Source organism: Saimiri boliviensis, chromosome 13 (genome assembly GCF_048565385.1).
Source record: "Saimiri boliviensis isolate mSaiBol1 chromosome 13, mSaiBol1.pri, whole genome shotgun sequence".
NCBI classification, from domain to species: domain Eukaryota; kingdom Metazoa; phylum Chordata; class Mammalia; order Primates; family Cebidae; genus Saimiri; species Saimiri boliviensis.
The window spans coordinates 88,150,398-88,166,144 of NC_133461.1; the positions used below are offsets into that span (position 1 = coordinate 88,150,398).

The following is a 15,747-nucleotide window of genomic DNA, read 5'->3' on the forward strand; positions in this document are numbered from 1 at the left end:
CTGTCACTATGTAATAACATAAAAACAATTTGGGAGTCACATTCACCCACTAGTGGTAAAACTTCCCGTTCCCTTCATGATCTGCCTTTATAGCCATACCCCTCCGTTCTCTAAAAACACAACATCTCTCAGTTAAATCTATGCATAAAATCTTCAGAACTCATATTGAGGCCGAGCTTGAGGATATAATGTTGCATCGAAACATAGATTCATTTCCTCAAAGTGAAGTTCAGGCAGCATCACCTAGGAATAAGTTAGATAGCTAACACATGTACTTCACCCTCCAATTTTTTCTCATTGCTTCCCTCAACTTTAGAAGACTAAAAAAGTCACTGTAACTCTTCTGAAATGAGAGCTAGGGACCAATCTTTATTATGTGTACCGATAACATAGCCTGCTATTTTTAACAATTTGAAAATTTTTAAGGCATATATTCCTACCCCTAAACAAAGTTGTATGAGACCAGCACCTATTTTACTTGAATTTCAACCATGAAATGTTGAATGGCTACACTTCTGGTCCCCAGGATGTGGAGAAAAGAACTCATTTGGCTGGGCATGTTGGCTCACACCTGTAATCCCAGCACTTTGGGAGGCTGAGATCAACAGATCACGAGGTCAGCAGATCAAGACCATTCTGGCTAACACAGTGAAACCCTGTCTCTACTAAAAATACAAAAAATTAGCTGGGCATGGTGGTGCGCACCTGTAGTCCCAGCTACTCGGGAGACTGAGGCAAGAGAATCGCTTGAACCCAGGAGGCAGAGGTTGCAGTGAGCTGAGATCATGCCGCTGCACTCCAGCCTGAGCAACAGAGTGAGACTCCATCTCAACAACAACAATATCAACAACAAAATAAATCATTCTGTTGATTTATAAACAAGAATTCAGTATCACCCATAAAGTCTGCAGACCTGTGAATGATCTAAATCCTTCCCAGCTCTTTAGCAGACTGAGAAGTTCCCAATTCATGGACAGCTACACCTATAATAGAATGTCTATATTTTAGCATATTCCCATTTTCAAAGGTCCTAGATGGTGAGTGTTAGGAAATACTGGACCTTCAAAACTCTAATGGATCTTGAAGATTTCCAGCTTGTCGGACAGATGAACCATTGGTTTCCATGGAGGATGTGATAGAGATCACCCCTGGCTCAGAAGAATGGAGCTGGGATTCCTTGAATTAGCTGTTCATTCACATATTCAGAACCATTTAGCTGTTTTGAATCAAGCTACAAAATGTTTGGTAGATGTATTTTAAACCATTCTCTTCTGGATATAATTTGCCAGACCTTAACAGCTGCAATTTCTTCTATTTGGTGAACATTTTATTTAGATTTCTCTTTTAAGGATGAAAGTGCTAAATTTAAGCAGTGTTTGTTTTTGCATGAACAAGAAAGGTAGTAGTTGTATGAGTCTGTTTTCACACCGCTGATAAAGGCATACCCAAGACTGGGCAATTTGTAAAGAAAAAGAGGTTTAATAGACTCACAGTTCCACGTGGCTGGGGAGGCCTCACAATCATGGTGGAAGGTGAAAGGCGTGTCTTACATGCCAGGCAAGAGAGAGTGAGAGCTAAATGAAAGGGGAAACCTTTTTATAAAACCATCAGATCTCATAAGACTTATGCACTACCATGAGAACAATATGGGGAAATTGCCCCCATGATTAGCTCCTGTCAGATTCTTCCCACAACACTTAGGAAGTATGGAAGCTAAAATTCAAGATGAGATTTGGATGAGGACACAGTCAAACCATATCAGTAATGTATTTAATAACTGATTATTGAATGTTTCTTCCCATCAGTTGCTATCTCTGTTAGTTGCCATATTCTCTCATAGGACCAATCAATCTCAACTTCTGAACTAACAAACAGGGCATAGATAATGTTTACTAAACTTCAGTAACCGTAATTTCTTGAATTAGCGAGTGGTTTTGACCACTTTTAGAAGCTTCTCTAAAGCTCAAATTGTTTGATTATTTCATCTATGTTGAAATAGACTATATTCACACTTCAGTATCATTAAAGAGAATATTGGTCCCAATTTGGGCTAGTACCACCTAGGTGAGTTGTAACATGCAAATAATCTTTACTCTTGATATAAATCCATGTTGGGTGCCCCAGGATGGGCTGTTGTAAGTGTAAAGAGGGTTACTTTTATATCCTGATAAAGATTTCTCTTCATCTCTGATATACTGCATTTTGGTTGTCTCGAATTTGTCTCATGCAATTAAAATGTTAGTTGAAAGTGCTATTTTACAGATGCACAGATCCTCCACTCCTATTCGTCTCAGCACAGGTCAGAGTTTTCACCTCTTTTATGAAGGAAATATTTTACCTCATGTTTTATAGGGTTATAAATGTTCTGAACATAAATCCCCACACAACCCCTGTGGTTTCCAAGGCAAATCACAAACTTATAGAACAATACTGCTCTGCTTAATCTTCAACAGTAAAATACTTTATAGGAAAAATGTAGCTAACTAGGGAAAGTAAGCATTTCTGCTGTAAAAGACATGGTTTTATGGTCACAGAGGGATGCATTTTGGAGAGGGTGGTGGCCCTTTCCCACCCAAAGTTGGCATCTGCTTCTCAGAGAGAAGGGGATGAGATTATAACCAGAGCAGACAGGAGTACTCACTTTGAGCAACTGTCTAGAGCTTTCAGAGTCAGCCACATAAACAGTCAAAATCTGATGCAGAAAAAGCAAAAAACCCACGATATAAAAGAAAGAGTAATACTTTTTAATAGCGTGGGTGTCTGTGATTTAGGGTCAATCTTAGTTTACAAACTAAAGTGAGAAGACATGCAGGCTGGGAAACCATGGTACAAAAGATTAAGCACTTTAACTCTGGTCAAGAATCTAGTAAGTACAGAAGCAAAATTGTATCCAGTCTCCTTCCTTCTTCACACTGCACACTTGAGCAACTGAACTGCCACAACCACCTTGACCTTCAGAAGTAGAGGGGTCTGCTTCTCTCAAGACTGCATGCAGTCAGAGCCAAAGAAAATACAAAACTGTCCAACACTACAAGAAGGAAGAAGAAATCACAAAAACCATTCATTTCGGCCTGTCGCAGTGGCGCATACCTGTAATCCCCACTTTGGGAGGCCCAGGCAGGTGGATCATGAGGTCAGGAGATCGAGACCATTCTGGCTAACATGGTGAAACCTTGTCTCTACTAAAAATAAAAGTTAAAAAAAAAAATAGCCAGGCATGGTGACCTGAGCCTGTAGTCCCAGCTACTTGGGAGGCTGAGGGAGGAGAATCCTTGAGGCTGGGAGGCAGAGGTTGCAGTGAGCTGAGATCACTCTACTGCATTCCAGCCTGGGCAACAGAGCAAGGCTCAGTCTCAAAAAAAAATAAAAATAAAATAATAATAATAATAATAATTTCCACCTTTTGACTGTATCATCTCATCATTTTCATCAGCTTAATAAATGGCAAAACAAGTTTGATTATCTTCAAATTCTTAGCCAAACTGGCGAAACATTTGGACTGGTCCCCCTCCTCGGTATAGAATTATGGACTCTCACTATTTTCTCTGTTATCATCTCTACCAACAATGTAAGCTTTTCTAGACTCATGTGCATGATTCAAAGAAGGTACATTTTTATTGTGGTAAAATATACATTAACATGAAATTTAGCAATATAAATCATTTTGAAGTGCACAATTCGTTGGTATTAAGGACATTCATATTAGGCAACCATTATCGCCACCCATCTCCAGAACTTTTTCATGATCCCAACAGAAACTGTACTCATTAAATAATAACTCCTGATTAATCTCTTCCCCTAGTACCTGGTAACTCCTATTCTGTTTTCTGTCTCAGTTAATGAATCTATTCTAGGTACCTCATATAGGTGCAATCATAAATTATTTGTCCTTTTGTGCCCTGCTTATTTCACATAATATAGCACAATGTCTTCAGTACTCATCTCTCTTGCAGTGTGTGTAGCACTGCACAAAGTTTCCAAGGCCTCCACATTCTCACCAACTTTATTTTCCATTTTTTGATAATAGCCTTCCTGATGAGTGGGAAAAGAAGGTATTTGTTTTTAAAAATATTTATTTATTTATTTTTTGAGATAGAGTTTCACTCTTGTCACCCAAGCTGAAGTGCAATGGTGTGATCTTGGCTCACTGCAGCCTCTGCCTCCAAGGTTCCAGCGATTCTCCTGCCTCAGCCTCCCATGTAGCCAGGATTACAGGCAAGTACCAGCACAACCAGTTAATTTTTTGTATTTAGTAGAGACAGGGCTTCGTCATGTTAGGCTGATCTCAAACTCCTGACCTGGGGTGATCCACCTGCCTCAGCCTCCCAAAGTTCTGGGATTACAGATGTTGGCCACCACACCTGGCCAGAAGAAGATATTTTTAAACCCATCTTTTAACCCATTTTTGAGGTGGCTCTCAGTCTTTTCTCCTAAGACCTGATTGAATGAGGCCTACCCACATTATGAATCTACTTTGCTGAAAGTCTACTGATTTAAATATTAATTTTATTATAAAATTACCTTCACAGCTATATCCAGTTTAGTGTTTGACCAAACATCTGGGTACCATAAGCTAGTCAATTTTACATATTACATTGACCATGATAGAAGCTTCTACAATAGGATATTTTACCCTAAGCTTTATACTAAAAATGTGAGCACAGTGGCTCACATCTGTCATCCCAGCACTTTGACGGCCAAAGTGGAGGATTACTTGAGTCGATTTCAAGGCCAGAATGGGCAACATAATCAGACCTCATCTCTTAAAACAAAAACAAACAAAAAAAGTTAAGACTTACACCAAGGACTCAGCACTAAAGACTAAGGATTTTACACTAGTGTAGACTTCATATTTTTAAAAAGTGTGTTTCTGTTTGTTTGTTTGTTTGTTTGTTTGTTTTTATTGGGGTTTTGAGATGTTACTTTTGTTCTCAATTACTGAAACTTTCAGGTATAAGTTTGGGTTTTACAAATATTAGAAATTACTATGGGATGGGTCTTAACAAAATCATTTATAAATGAGCCATTTAAAAATCATTTAAAAACTTTTCTGTGAGGATTCCTGATAGCTTTATTATTCTTCAAATCAAAAAAAGCATTTTCTGTCATGGATTCCACACCATGCAGTATTTACATTGTGGATTGTTCAGTTTGATCAAAGGGTAGGGGGGTCGGATAGGCTCGGGAAAACTGAGGTTGAAGACTAGGGGCAGGTTAGGAGTTGAATGGGAGGGCAAGAGTTTGGATTGGTTTGAAGTGGGAGGTTTAATTGATAGAATTGGGGATTGTTTGGCCTATAGGATTGGAGGGATAAACTTATTTGACAGCTATCATGAGTCCATACTGCTTGTGGAGGAGAGAATCTGTAAATCCTCCTGCTAAAAGCACCTAGCAATACTGGCTAAAATATAATACATTATTTATTATCTAATGTAGACCCAGTTCAGAAGTGAACCTGGAACTAAAAGCACAGTGAGAAGCTTTGAGCAGTGGTGCTCTGGCTTCCAGAGGATACGTTGTTAGTCTCAGCAATCTAGGAGTCTGCTGATCTTCAGTTACCTGGGGCATCTCTGTTAATATCAAAAAGGAGAGGGCAGATGATGAAGCCTGAGTCTTTCTCAGATGGGAAGTGGAACAAAGGGGCCTACATAAAGTCAGGACTTTCAAAGGACTTTTACTGCTCCCTATTAAGAGAAAAGACTAGAAACAAATCCACTCCAACAGAAAGAAACAACAAGGAAACAGATATATCTTGTTAATTCTGCCATGAGGCCAGGACCGGAGATCCCAAAGTGATGTGTTCTCTATTATTTGACAATGAATTTCCTTCTCTTGCTTCTTATGCAGAAAACAAAAAATGAGATACAATATTTATCTGATATTAGTGCTCCACATTTCTCCAGTATGTATCTCTCATTACGACCAGAATGACTTCCTCATAGCCAGTTAAACAGACTCCTTTTCCTAGATATAAACTCTCTGAGTTTAGAGGACAAGCGTTTGCTCAGCGTGCTAGTCCCAATTTCAGCATCTTTGTGTCTGAGCATCTTATCCTCTGGCGGCTTTGGGTAGTCAACTCACCACTTATTAGAAATACGCATTCAACTGAAGTGATTTATACACATTATCCTTTCTAATTTTTCAATAACTGCAAGGTAGGTATTATCAGCTCATTTTAAAGACAATACTTAGATTCAAAGAACACATTGCTCAAAGCTAGAAAGCAGTGGAATTGGATTTGAATTCAGATCTGTCGAACTTTTAATCACATGGTTTTTCTACTATGAGCTATTACCTTTCACATATTCTATGCTGAATATAAAATCCACCTCAAACCTTCTCATCTCTTTCAACTACAGGTGTGCTGGAGCCAGCTTGTGGCAGCAAATTATGAGCATCTTTCCCAACTCCACATTCAGCGACTTCACATTGGTAACTTGGAATGAACCATTGTACAGGTAAGTATTTACACCAGAAAATTTGGCAAATGCTACAAATCAGTGCTTTTCAGAGAACTGGTGGTTAAACATTTACCAGCACACCACTTGCTTGCTGCATTTAAACTATATTAATCACTCATCTCAATTCTTGGTTTGTGCATATTAGAATTCAGTATATGATCTTCTAAATTTTATATTAATTGGTCTTATCCACTCAGACAATATAGCATAGGAGTTAGCAAATACTTTAATCCCTTAGATCCAAGACGCTATAAAACAGAATTGGGTTTTAAAAGGCTCTAAGAATTGGAGGCAATAAAGGTGCCAAATCCACCAGCAGGGGGAGCCCAATTTCCGAACATAGGCATTTTGCCTTCTCTTTGGAATACAGCAGAGATCAAAATGAAAAATAGAGGATAACATTTGTCAGAAACGACACATTAGAAATAAATATAAATACATGCTATACTTTAATAAAGTTATACTGGTAAACCAAATCTTAAGCTGATTCTGCATTGACCATAATACTAGAAATAAGGAAACACTCTGTTTTTAAAAAAAGTTTAGTAGACAAAAATCTCAGAAATCACCACTAAAGAACTTATTCCCGTAACCAAACATTCCCTGTTCCCCCAAATCTATTAAAATAAAATAAAAATAAATAAGAACTAAATAAATAAATCAGGATGTGTTCCATTGGGGCAAATAGGAAAAAAAAATCTAGTAGAAACATAAAATGAAGAACTCAGAACTTTGGAAGATCATGCCACTGTTTCTAAAAAGTAAACGAAAAGTACTATGCATTTTGTATTATTGAGGCCTTTTAAAAATATATAAGCTATGCAGTTTTCGTAAAGCTGATTCAACATTTAGGATTCTTAAAATTCCTCCAAATAACATATTAATGAAATAGAACTGTAATCTAAAAATCCACTGGAATTTTTAAAAACTTGAAAAGATTACTCAATTTTATCTGAAAGAGTAAAAGAGCAGGAAGGCATTTAAAACACTGAAAAATGAGAGTAACTTCTACAAGAGGAAACTTGAACTTTCATATTTTGCATCGCATTGCATACCATAATAATTAGCACAATATGACATGTGCTAAAATATAAATCAAATAAATTGAATAGATTATAGATATTGAATATAAGATCAAATAAATTGAATAGGTTATACAGACCCGTGAGTATTTAGAATTTGATTAACATGACATATCAAATTGGTGAAATAACTGTGAATTAGTATATGGTGCTCGGATAATTACTTGTGGAGAAAAAGCTACGTACTTCTCACCATGCTCTAAAATAAAGTCCAAATGGGCTGAAGATTTAAACACAATATTGATATTTATATATGTGAAATATATTAAATACAATATATTTATATGTGCTCGTGTTTAGTCTTCAGTTTTTTGTTTTATGCATAGAAATATACATTTATTTACAAAAACAAATACACATGTCATGCAAAGGGATTATATGTGATCAGCTTCATTTGCATAATTAACCCGCCCCTATGCATCCACCATCCTGTTTCAACGTGGACAATCCTGTTTCATTAACCCACACTCCCTTGAATTATTTTTATTATTTTGATTCAAATATGAGATTTCAAATCATTTCATTCATAAGTATTCCAGTATGTACATACAAAGGATAAGGGCGATATTATCAGTGTACCTTAAACGTTCATTGCAATTGCCTAATGTCATTAAACATCCAGGCAGTATTTCAATTTCCCAATTATATTATAAAGGTTTTGTTACTATATATTTGAAGTAAACTCAATTAAGTTCAAGGATATAGTCTCTTTGGCTTGCTCTTAGTTATGTGTTCATGCTCATACGAATCGCAGCAACCCATGGGCACCACATACTGTGATTGGCCGGCCACACTTGGGTCGTATACCCACTCCTATCATCATCAGATGGAGCAAATGCTTGTTACAGGAGACATGGAGTGCTGGGTAAACACAAGCAATAGCCAACATAACCAACACATCCAACCCTACATCATTACATAGTGTTGTGTTTTCCTTTTTTTTTTTTTTTTTTGAGACATCTCTGTTGCCCAGGCTTGAGTGCAGTGGTGCGATCACGGCTCACTGCCACCTCCACTTCCTGGGTTCAAGTGATTCTCCTGCCTCAGCCTACCGAGTAGCTGGGACTACAGGCAAGTGCCCATGCACAGCTAATTTTGTATTTTTAGTAGAGATGAGGTTTCACCGTGTTTGCCAGGATGGTCTCGATCTCCTGACCTCATGATCTGCCCACCTCGGCCTCCCAAAGTGTTGGGATTACAGGCGTTAGCTACCATACCCGACGAGTATTGCATTTTCTAATGAACTTCTTCAGCCTGCTGCTGCAACATAGAGTTAAGCGTCTTATGTTGTCTCAATCTGACTGATTGCTAGAAATCAGCCACCCTCAAATATTCTCCCATCTCTTTAGGAGTGCTTTCAGGAGCTCTTCTCCTGTGTGTTCCAGAATGAGTTTTTCTGGTTCTCACTCTTCAGCTTCCTAATCTTGACCCCTTGCTATGGCCTCTTGTGTGGTACCCACATCTTATACCTACGAGGGGACCATACTATACGTAGCTCTGAAAGCAGTCCTCATGGGTAACGACCTTTACCCTCCCACTGCCCTTGGAAAGAGACATTGCTCTTTGATACTGACAGGGCCCTCCTACTGCTAGGAGATTAGTCTTGGGTCTCCTGCTTGCTAGCTACTGTGTCTGCGTTTCCACAAAGACTGCGTCAGTCAACCCACCAGATGTCCTTAGTTAATCCCTACTGGTCCTTCCTGTGCTGCCATCATGAATTGAGCTTTCTCCGAATGTGTCTTCTCTCATTGTAATCTCTGTTTCAACCTGTGAGAGCTATTAAAATATACCCCCTGCTGACAGAAGAAATGAACTCCCTGTGTCTAAAGCGAGGCACACCAGAAACGAAATCAAGTGACTGTTGTAGAGAGGGGTTGGTCACAAACCCCTGTATTCCTAACTGTCATAAGGTCTTGTTTCCTGTAGTTGAGCAGAAACTAGCCCTTGCCCACAAAACACCACTATGCCCTATAGTTCATCTTTTGATTGTGAAGAGCCCAATTCTACCTCATTTTAATGTCAAAACTTCACCCTAAGATGAACAGAGAATGTATGCTACTTACGTGCTTTCCCACTGCGCATACATTTAGGGTTTCCCTCATAAATATTCATAGATTTTCCCCAAACCTGCTAAATATGCATGTAAGGTAGACCCTGAAAAACACAAATACCAGCTTTCCCTTTCCCCTCTTTGGAGCCTGTTTACAGCTTCCCTGGAGGCTACGTTCTTTGATCTATAGATCTGGTTTCAAAGTTTTCTTCTTTCCTTTCTCCATAGATCTTGTGGTCCTTTGTTAACAAAGTGGTCTTCTTAGTCAATCTCAAGTGTTTCTATTTCTTCTTGTTTGCTTTCAGCAGTCTCTACTGCATGCAGCCTCAACTCCAGATTGACCTTATTTATGGAATGCTTCTTTTAATATTAATTAATGTAACAATTCACTCATTAAATATTAAATGTTTCCTGAAAATATGGAAACACTAGCAGGTATAAAACACTTGAGTTATTTCATATGGAGTGAAAAAGAAGCCCAACAGCAAATTTCAGCTTTCATTTTAAAGAATAAAGTGTAAATCAGGATCTCAACAGAACTAACGCCAACCCGAAAATCTACCTTGATTTTGATCCAGCTGCCTCTGTTAGCTGGTTAATAAAAGTCTGTAAATTTCTCTTAAAGTTTATGTTTCTAACACATTTATCTCTAGATTAATCTTGTGAAATGTGTAATATTCTGAATATTTGTTTTGATTTAACAGTATTTGGAAGAGTTCATGACCTCTGATTCTCCACAAAGGGATTCTGCATCCTGCATCTTAGTCATTTGATACAATTGTTCAGCCTAGCTTTGTAGGGAAGAGAAAAATGTATCTCTTGGGCCTCATAACAGATGGTAGGCCACATGAGAAGGCAGATTCATTATTTTATGGTTGAAAAATTCACCAAGAAAATTCTTTTATCTTATGAAAGGCTCACTGAGAGCATGCATTTGGAAGGTGTTATAAATACTTTATGTTATTTTGTTTTCACTGTCAGTACATTCTGAATGCAGCACTGGGCTCTGGAGTCAGACACTGGCTTAATGTCCCAGCACCACTTAAAACTGCATGTCCATAAGAGCTCCTTAACATACCAACTTCATATATGAAATAGGGATCCTGATATAAGGGCTGATTGTTCTATGAACTGAGTTTGGTCATGCCAATTACATAGCACATAGAATCTGAAAGGCGCTCAACAATACTAATTCCCTTCCTATGATCTCCAAGGAGTAGTTAAATCAGCACTTCCTAAAGTGTGCTCACTACCAGTTTTGGTGAATCTAATAATTATTGCAAATAAATGTTTCTGTGATTCAATATATTTGGGCAAAACTGGCTTATACAAAGATGAATAGATCATAGACTTCACTTGTGTTTTTGGTACCTACACAGTGGCTGGGCTCAGTCACTTGGTGAATACCAACCCCTTGGCCACAACCAAAGAGCCTTTTCAAAGGGATTATATTACTTGTAACAAGCATGGAGAACATGTTGGGGTAGTTTCTAAAGCACTGCCTTCTAGAGTTGGGGGCTGGGTCAGGTCTTATAGGCATAGGGTAATGAGGCATGATTTGATTGGACTTTGCAGCAAGGCAATTCAGGAAGGCATGATCTGACTGGATCCTGCCATGGAGTGATGCCAGAGCTCAATCTGATTGGATCCTGAACCCTGCCATACTCTGTTCATCCACTTCTTACTTCAGTCCCCTTTATTCAGAGCACTTAGGTTCCCCAGTGGGTGCAAGCTTGGCTCTTCTGGGCATGCTCAGAAGCTTGTGTGTCCTGAGGGTCCCTGGCAACTGAAAAACAACTCTCAACTTTGTTACATAAAAGCTGAACAAGATTGGCTTGGAGCAGTTACATTTTCCTTTTCCTTTTTTAACTGCAGGACATCTAGGAAACTTTTATGCTGATTTCTAAAGTGGCAGGCAATTACAAAGTCTTATTTGAATATAGAGTCCTTTCTTCATGTAAAAGTAACAATCTGCAGGGCACATTTAGGGAAATACTGGGTTATACTCCCTGGGAGCAATAAATCCTTTAACCATGGCTGCTTTTCTTGTATCTATACCCCAGAGTCTTGTGGTAGGACTGGTTCTCATATTTATTAAAGAGTTGTAAATTAGTTTTTAAAGAAATGTTAATATATTTGAAGGAAAAAGACAATAGTTTTATATAAACAATAGATATGTTTCTTCTGTTATTAAAACATAGCCTATATTTGGTACATGATAAGTATGTGATGTACTGACACATTTTCAGAATTTCTAAAAATGTTAAAAAATGAATAATACCAAAAGGCTATTTTGCCCAATCTTAGCAGGGCAGAACAACTTTCATTAAAATATTTTCTGGCTCTTTTAGGCTAATAATCTGTATACTTAGTACTCAGAAAAGTGGTTTACTCTCACCACCAAATCTGCAAGGCTTTCCTTTTTCTCTGACCTTGAAGACATGAGAACTCGGGGAAGAATCTCCTACACAGGTAAGACACTCTCCACTTTCACAATCTTTCAAATGAGCAGGAAAGAGAAAAACTTCGGCCTTAAGGAAAAGCGAGGGGAGGGAAACAGGGGAGTAGGGAACCTACCTTCATGGGCTGGGACTTGGGCAATTACTCCAAAGGACATTGGACTTGATTTATGGTTTTGTTGTCACTGTATTGAGTTTTCTTTTTTCTTCTCTTTTCTTTCTTTCTTTCTCTCTCTCTCTTTTTTTTTTTTTTTTTTTTTTTTTTTTTTTTTTTTTTTTTTTTTTTTTTAATGAGTCTTGCTCTTTCACCCAGGCTGGAGTGCAGTAGCATGAGCCTGGCTCACTGCAACGTTTGCCTCATGGGTTCAAGTGATTTTCCTGCCTCAGTCTCCCTAGTAGCTGATACTACAGGTGCATGCCACCACGCCCAGCTAATTTTTTTATTTTTAAAAGTAGAGACGGGGTTTCACCATATTGCCCAGGCTTGCCTCAGAAATTCCTGACGTCAGGTGATCCACCTGCCTTGGCCTCCCAAAGTGCTGGGATTACAGATGTGAGCCACCACACCCATCCTTGAAATTCTAGATGATTTTTCAATAAATTGTTCTGCTTTTTTATTTTGCACTGGGCTCCTCAAATTATGTAGCCAGTACTATAAGAAGGGAAAAACTTTGAAGAGAGGGCATGCCCTTTTCAGCGTTTGGCAGGTGTGAGTTAGCAGCATTTAGCACTGACTGAGGAAGTAAGTGACCGATCAGAGATCTCAACCCTAATACTGCAGTCAGGAAAGAAAAAATTGATAGTGCTAAACTGGCATGGCAGATGAAGAACAAATTGAAGTGATAAATACGTATTTTGTGGGTGAGCCTTTCTGAACTGATAAAATATTTCATTTAATATCCCTCCTCTGAAATCCTGAGTAACTTACAGCATCCAAAAGAACAGCCTGAGGGTGGTTATGCTTCTAACAGAAACCCTCTATTTGCACAGCCATCAATTTCCCCTAGGGAGGGTTGCCATGGTGAGGTCTGTCACACCCGACAATCACTTCTACACACCATTCATTTAGAAAGTAAGAAGTTAAATTCTACCCTAAAAGGACGTACAAAAGAACGATCATTATAGCCATTTTGGATGAATCATTCGTTCGGATTAAAAAGTTGAAAGCCTGTTAAGGTCAAAATCATCGTTCCACCACTTTTTTCTCATTAAGAATATTTTTAGGTCCTGCATAGTTTAAAACTTTATGGGCACTGCTGCTACAAAGGAAAATTGCAGAACCTAAAAATAGTCATGAATTTGATTTTTTAAAACTAGACTTTATAGGATGGACCCAAGAGAAGGGTGTCTGCTTCCCAGTCAGTTTCGTAAGAGTAGTGAATGAAAGGGAAGCACTTTCATATTGTGTCAAGGTAGAAGGCTGGATGAAGGAGATTAGAAAGCTGCTTTTGGGGAGGTGGGAAGAAAATCAAGAGAAAGTCTGATCATAGTGGTCAAAATAGGAGTGCTTCCCAGATCGTGAGGTCAGTGGTGGCAAATGCATCACCTCCCCGGAATGTGGGGCATTGCATGTACAGAACATTCCAGGTGGGTGAAGTGCAAAAGTCCCAAAGGGAGATAGGGAGACCACGAAGTATTAGAGGAAGTTCAAGTCAAGCATTAGAATAGTGCAGGGATGGTGTTCCCTGGAGTTGTTCTCCAGTGGCCCTGAAATCAAGGAAATGAGGACTATCACAGAAGAATGCACAAGTGCAGGAAGAACATAGAGCTACTGACCCCAGGGAACAGAAACCTTTAAGACAGGAAAAAGGATCTTTGAAGAAAGTTGAAGGGTTGCTGGAGAGGTAGGAAAGGCAATCAGGAGAGGGTCTTGTTTAAAGGCCTGTGACAATATTTAAAGAAGTGCTCAACACTACTAAATGCTGCAGAGCGGTCAAGTCAAAAAAGAGCTGAAAGATACCTACTGGATATAGCAATTTACAAACCAACAATGATGACCTTGGAAAACAAAATTTCAATGGAAGGTCTGGATTATAGTGGGTTAAGAAGTGACTGGTAAGGTAAAGAAAGGGGGAAAGTGAGTGTAATCCAGCATTTAAAAAATCTGAGTTCTGAATAGGAGGGAAAAAAAAAAAAAAAAAAAAAGACTTCATCTCCTAACCCACGTGGGGTGACTGAGCATCCTTAATAGAAGGGAGTAATCCTGAAGATCACAAAAGGTGGGAACCCTGACTGCCTTACTCACTATTATTTCCCCAGTGGCAGGTCAGTACCTAGCATAGAAGCACTCATTGGATATTGTGTGAATGGATGATGCTGAGAATGTTTAGATTATGATACTTTCAAGATTGAATCTATCTAGCGTTTGCCTTGTTAGGAGTGGGGAGAAGGGATAGGGAGGAGGAGAAGTGATGGGGGTGGGGAGAGAAAGAGCAGCAGTGTAAACTGCAGTATTCAGCACAATTTGGCCAATACATATATGTCCCAAGCTGCTGGATACTCCAAGGAAGCCAGGCTGTTGAGGGAGGGTCAAGAAGGGTATCAAACAGCAGTGACATTAGTGGCCATGTGGGCATTAGCAGTACAGCTCTGAAAAGGCATTGGTAGTGACTGAGACAGAATAAAGCCCCCGAAGAAGTAGAAGATGCAAGATCTTCACAAGTGACAGGCCACTAACATGCTGCTTGAGATGTAACACAGGAGGACTCTTCTTCCCCTGGGGAGTCATTTGGAGACATATGGAAATTTGAAGTGGGATCCCACATTTAATGGAGCCCTGAGGATATCATGGCAGGACTAAGCCTATAGGATCAAAGTCTTTGTGCCTAGAGCTGGGGAGCCCTGAGCAGAAACAATAGATAGTCCTAATTAACTCAATTTAACAAACATTAGCTAAATAGCTCCTATGTTACCAGGAGCCATGGAATGTACTTGACATATAAATGCATATGAAATACCATGTCTGTTCTCAAGACATTCAATGTCTAATATAGGAGACAGACATATGCAAATAAACACAACAGAAACGAGTGATACATAACAAAACAGAACTGTGTTTAAGATACCTAGAATAGAAGGATATGGATCCCGACTGGGGAGACTGGAGGAAGCATTGGAAAGAGAGGCTTTTGAGCAGAATTTTGAATAAAGAGAAGTTAAGTTTTCAAGGCAGACAAAGAAGGAGATGTTCAAAGCACAGATGTCCTTATCTTGTGCAAAGATATGGGAGCGTCGATTGTAATATATTCTATTGAACAAAAGTTAGAGAATTAATGTGCTTTCCCGAGGCAAATGCCATGAAAACAGATCACTTTTTAGCCTTTCAAGCTACCAATTACGAAGACTTCTTTAGCAACACCTGTTCTGCAGTAGAAAGAACATGTGGCTAGGGTAGGTGGGATGTCCTTGAACAGCACAGCTAGCCTGTAGCTCTAACGAATCGCTGGATCTCCTTTCTTGACCTGTAAATAATAGTAGGCTAGCTTATTCCTGCTTAGTCCTAAATGTTCATATTTCTTCTTCCCACTTTAAAACATTGTTAAGGATTTTTTACAGAGGTCATCTTTCTGCTGTGTTCTCACAACTAGACACCCCAGTCACTGCATCCCTGTTACCAAGCAATATGACCTCTTCTGGTGACATTAGCCAAAGGAGGCCTGGCTGATCACCCAAGTCCAGAGTAGCACCTTTGTTCC

The 15,747-nt window shown here is 39.0% G+C and overlaps 1 protein-coding gene across 1 annotated transcript in view; it reads left to right on the forward strand.

The window, feature by feature from the left end:
* Positions 1-15,747, forward strand: part of LOC141580908 (uncharacterized) — a 125,781-nt gene that overhangs the window by 84,443 nt on the left and 25,591 nt on the right. Inside the window, exons 4-5 of the mRNA XM_074384243.1 lie at positions 6,360-6,458; positions 11,945-12,065. The gene's annotated coding sequence lies outside the window, so the exon portion shown is untranslated. The remainder of the gene's footprint in view (positions 1-6,359; positions 6,459-11,944; positions 12,066-15,747) is intronic.